The following is a 6111-nucleotide window of genomic DNA, read 5'->3' as shown; positions in this document are numbered from 1 at the left end:
ACAGCTAGGATCCAGGCCACAGGGACAGGGGCTGGTGGTAATTCTCAAACATCCTGTGGAAATAGGTCTGCTATTTCATCAGCAGATTTCTTTCAATCAGCCTGTGATTTTCACCAACCAGTGACATTAATATAAAGAAACAATTATATGGTTAAGGGACTAAGGTCCTTTATTGATCTAACAGAGGGGAAGAGAAATACGAGGGAGAAGAGGCCAAAGTCCACACTTGACAGGCTCATGGAAACTTGAAACATCTTTGATGGTCACTGTACTGCATCAGGCAATCACAGATGTAGGGACAGCTTACTAGTAGTGTATGACCCTGCTCTATACTTTCTATAACCCAGCTGAAAAGAAGATTTATTTCAGATTCTTATTTTTGAATATGACCATTAAATGGGATCCTTAGAGATGCTGTGTCCTTGGAGTGCCTCAATATGCCTTAAAAGCAAAAACCATTGTTATTTTCTATTATAAAATGAGTGCAACCTCAGTATGGACCATAAAGAAACACAAACGGAAGAGAAGACAATGGCTTTTTGTCCCATCGCATAGAGACAACTAGGAGGTAACAGTGCATTCTCTTACAAATTAATGTCACTCAAACTCATGTCCATCGTGTCAGTGATGCCATCCAACCATCTCATCCTCTGTCATCCCCTTCTCCTCACACCTTCAATCTTTCCCAGCATCAGGGTCTTTTCAAATGAGTCAGTTTTTCACATCAGGTGGCCAAAGTATGGAGTTTCAGCTTCAGCATCAGTCCTTCCAATGAATATTCAGGATTGATTTCCTTTAGGACAGACTGATCTCTTTGCAGTCGAAGGGACTCTCAAGAGTGTTCTTCAACACCACAGTTCAAATGCATTAATTCTTCAGTGCTCAGCTTTCTTTATTGTCTCTCACATCCATACATGACTACTGGAAAGACCATAGCTTTGACTAGATGGCCCTTTGTTGGCAAAGTAATGTCTCTGCTTTTAATATGCTGTCAAGGTTGGTCATAACTTTTCTCCCAAGGATTAAGCATCTTTTAATTTCATGGCTGCATTAGCCAGATTTTTTAGAGCATCCACTTTGAGGATACAAATAAATGGTCCTCCCCTCCTCTGCTGGCACTCCTTTGAAGATGAGTTTTCCTTTCCAGACACCAAGGTTAAGCTGAGTCACCATGCACATGCTAATCTGTCTCTTTGAAATCTTGAAGAAGAGCACCCTTGTCATGTTTGATGTCTGTTCTTTGTTCTGAGAGAAATAAAAATGTCATTGAGGCATCCCAAATGGTGCTGGGTGCCATTGTGAATGTGGTTTCAGATATGTTCCTGCATTACTGAGAACTTGAATTTTCTGAAGGGTATCAAACTCAGGGACATCACCAGTCTTTTTAAAAACTGTTATCTGCTAGTGGCTGCCAGCTGCGACCTTATGGTCTCGGGGGTCACCTCTTATATCTTGCTGGCTCCAGTCTTACTCATTAACACAAAAACTGTGGCTTATAAATCTGTGTCACCTGGGCTGTTGCCTTCAGTTTAACTCAAGTAAAAAATTGTTTGTATTCTTGTTAAAGATTGCTTATGGATTATTTGCATCAGCAGGCTGTTGTGTCCCTTTACTAAAGGCTACAGCTCCCATCAGGTGACCTCTCAATACCAACACCCTCCCGGTCACGTAGCAGTTACATGTCCCTTCAGGTCTAAAGGGAGAGTGGCTTCGTGCTGCCCTGGCAAAGCTGAAGGGTGGGGGCAGAAACTAGATGGCACGCAAAACTGAAAATATTTCCTTCACAGAAAATGTCTGACAACTCCTATTTTGGAACAATTAAAAAGAACGTTTACATTCATTTATTATACTTGTAGTGCATATCATGTGTTTCTGTAAATTCAAATTTTGACCTATAATGTATGTTTTATGCCTAAATAGCTTACTTTAACATCTCTCATAGAACAGGTTGGCTGGCAATGGATTTCCTCAATTTTGTTTTGTCTGAGAATTCTTCATTTCTCCTGTACTTCTGAAGTATATTTTTGCTGAGATGTCCATTTTCTCTTCCATCACTTTCAAGATTTTATTCCATTGTCTTTTTGAGACTTCCCTGGTGGTCCAGTGCTTAAGACTTATGCTCCCAATGCAGGGAGCCCGGGTTTGATCCCTTGTCAGGGAACTAGATCCTACATACCACAACTAGATCCTAAGACCCAGCGCAGCCAAATAAATAAATATTTTAATAGATTTTTAATTCATCGTTTTCTTATTTGCATGCTTAATGAAGTGAATCCACTATTTTTTTCCCATCCAGCTGCAGGCCTCCACCCCCATTCATTTAACTGTTGACCACAAAGGAAATCACATCTCCATGCTTCTGTTTCATCAGTTACAAAATGTGACTCATGACAGCACCAATGTCAATGGATTATCTCAAACATGAGAACAATTTACCTAATTAGAACAGTGTCAGAAAGAGTAGCAACTGAATGCATAGCCAATGTGAGGCTTTGCAGGTTCACTGCAGAATCCTGGGGAAAAGGATGCTGACTGGAGTGTCTACCTTGTTCTGGGATCATCTAATGGCTCTGGGGGGTCAGAGCCCTGTGCAAAAGGAACTGTGATGGTCAGGCTGTAATACAAACCCTGAGTGCACAGTCAACAGTCACCCCATTCATGGAAGAAAGGGAAAGAGCCTCATCTCGCTTTCACCCAGTCTGCAGGGAATAACCAGACTCTGAACTTCTTCAGGATGGCCTGAAAGAGTTGAAGGGACATGGGATTTAGGGTCTAAAAAGTCATTTTATTCTGCTACATCTTAAATTACTAGTATTGATATGGAAAACATGAACATTACATTGCATCCGTGTTGTGATGCTGATGTAAGATGCAATAAATATCAATATTTCTGGCACAGGGTGATTTCCTCTTTGAGACTGAGCCATGTAACTTGCAAATAACCTCTGGATAGTTAAAAAAAAATCATACAAGACTCACTTTCCTTAGTGGGAGACTTAGGCAGGGCTCCCAGCTGTGCAACCCCTGTGGCTGCCTGTGTTGAGGATGTGGTGAGCACAGATCTGGTGATGGTTCTTGTGTGTGTTATCCAAGAAACTCCCACACTGTGGGCAAGGAACCAGCCGGCACAGTAGTATGTGGCCTCATCTTCTTTCTCTAAGAAACTTATTTTCAAGGTAGAAGTGGAAGAGGGATTATCTTTTTTGGCCTCAAGCTTGTTTTTCTTCCCTCCTAAGTCCTTTAGCACAGGGACTGTTAAAACATATAGTAGCTGTTCTAAACCCTGATCTAGTTTTTGCCGGTACCAGTGGATGTAATCTTTTCTAAAGTCCTTAGAGAACACCTTGCAAGACATAATTACACTCTTTTCTCTTGTTCCAGTAAGTGATACTTCAGGTTGCTCCAAAGTTAATTGCCCAAGGCCAACTGCAAGCAAAGAAGAGAAATTCCCATAAACAAAAGACATGTGAAGAGGCAACAAGAAAGACCTTCTTCAGTCTCTCCTGTAGACTTAAATGACTGAGACAGCAACTCACAAGACCAGAGGGTGGAGAAGAGGACCACTTCCAGGAGTGCCATCTCGTCACCAGATTGACTCCCAGGGAGGAGGTAAAAAAGGCAAGGTCTGTTGGAAGGAAGTCTCAGGCCAGTGGCAGGGGAATGGGCCTGGATCTTGTGTCCCAGAGGAAGAGGTGGATCTGGTGGTATGGTTGTCTGGGGTTCTTCATAATCTGCAACAGATATGAGCAGCTGTGGTTTCACGGGGGTTTCCTGCCCCTAAGTCCTGAGCAGATGGTTTAAGAGAAGGATGATGATCTGGACAGACAACCCAGAGATGAATGCGTATACTTGAGGGTGGGGCTACTCTCATAGCTGCTCAGCTCATCTCCCTGAAATTTCATACCATAGTAATGTTGCTGCAGAAATAGGAAGACATCCCTGCTGTGTTCTTTCCCTATGTCTGTCTTTCTGTAAATGGTTGGTGATCCAGGACTTGTGTATACAACCTGACCTTTATTTTTCTGTAACGCTACAGAAAACCATCAGACGTTAGAACATCTTCTTGACATGATTTAATATATTACAGACACAAGCACTGGAATATTTTTGAGTTTTTTTCTAATTAATTGAGATGTCACCATGCAAATTACCATCCAGAGAAATCACACTTTGTTTACAATCTGGGTGCCTTCAAAAAGGGACTACATTGCAATTCCTTGTGGATCTTTGAGACAGAGCAGTCTGTGGAAATCAGCTTCTACTCAACCTGGACCTGAGAACAGTTTCATGAGCATTATGTCACACGCAGGAGTATTTTAAAAGCAATGTTCTGTTGAATATGCAGTGATAACCTTTAAAATTAATATGGCACCTAATATGTATTGAGGACTTCCTAGTCATCAGGCATGGTTCTAAACATTCTCATATTATTGTATTCACTCTTCTTCACTATGCTGGGAGGTAGCTGTTATGAATATCTCCATTTGACAAAGGACAACAGTGGCAAACAAACTCATTTAAAGACATGGAGCTGGTGAATGTGGGGACTCCTGTGAGCAACCGTTATGTATTCAAGGAAATGGGTAAAATAAGACATAAAGAGGACAAAAAAGCACAGATCATTTACTTTGAAAATTTCTCTGCATTTTTATGGCTAGAGATCGGATTGATGGGTATTATTTATACATTTAGGTGGAATTGGCATTTTTAGCTCTATATTCTCGTTTGGTTATGATTGTAAGCAGCACAGCTTTTTACATGTAATGCTATTTATGTATTTATTGTTGGCTGTGCTGTGTCTTCATTGCTGCTCGGGCTTTTCTCTAGTTGCTGAGAGCAGGGCTACTCTCTAGTTGTGGCGTGCAGACTTCTTGTGGTGGCTTCTTTTGTCGCAGACCACGGGCTCTGGGGAGCATGGGCTTCAGTAGTTGTGGCTCTCAGGCGCTAGAGCACAAGCTCAGTATTTGTGGCACACGGGCTTAGTTGCTCCATGGCATGTGGGATCTTCCCAGATCAGCAAAGGAACCCTGCATTGGCAGGTGGATTCTTTACCACCTAGGCACCAGGGAAGCCCCAGCAACATAGTTTTAAATAATCTATGTGATATTATTTTAATCATTAATAGTTATTTTTAACGACTAAAGGAAATTAAACAATTTCCAATACCACTTACCCCATCTGCCATGGGCTGAATTATTTAAGCTTCTTTTGCCTCAGTTTCCACAGGTGCACTTTGCCTGCATACATATCTTTTTTTTTTTTTAATTTCCTAACTTTAAATTTATTTATTTATATTTTTGGCCACACTGACTCTGTAGTTGTTCCACAGCATGTGGAATCTCAGATGCCTGACCAAGAATCAACCCCTTGTCCCCTGCATTGGAAGGTGGATTCTTAACTACTGAAAACTTTGTTTTCAATGGCTGCATAGTTTTCTATCGTTTGAACACAATGTAAATCTTTCCCTGTTATTCACCTTTTATCCTGACATGTAAGAAGCTGCTGGAGAATTCTCCTCTAAGATCTGATACAGAGGGCCCTACTATGGACATCCCATTACTGCTTTATGGGGTGCTTTTAATTACTCAATGAGCCATCATGTGAAGAAGGGAGCAGAAGTAAGTTGACAAGCTTGTCTTCGAGTTCCTGTCTCAAAAGGGCTTATGTTCTCAGCCCATTTGTTTCTCTCAGGTCTGGGTCTCTACCTTAGCTTGTGTTCAAAGTTTAGGTAAACAACAGTGCCCTATTTAGTTTCAAGAAATCAACTGCAGCCTGCACTGAGTGTATCCAATCGATAGAAATTAACTGGACAGGCAATCTCAAAAGATTACCTATATCAGAGGTAGAAGGAGAAAGGCTGACAGTCTGATTCTATGTCAGTCTTTCCTGTGAGTCCCCCCTTTTTTTCTTTCAAAGACCTCCCTGAATTAGAAATGGAACTGGAGTCTTAAGTAGAGGGGGTCATGGGGATGACTATGTTGCCATGACCTTTGAAATTATCAAATTAATAAGGGAATACTCATGGCATAGATACAAAGTGATATCCACAGGGTGCCTGGTATGTGCTGTATAAGAAGTGTGGATTGCAAAGTAGTTCTCCTTTGTTTCACA

This window comes from Bubalus kerabau, chromosome 8, assembly GCF_029407905.1.
Source record: "Bubalus kerabau isolate K-KA32 ecotype Philippines breed swamp buffalo chromosome 8, PCC_UOA_SB_1v2, whole genome shotgun sequence".
Classification (NCBI taxonomy): Eukaryota; Metazoa; Chordata; class Mammalia; order Artiodactyla; family Bovidae; genus Bubalus; species Bubalus kerabau.
This window is presented reverse-complemented; position numbering follows the sequence as displayed.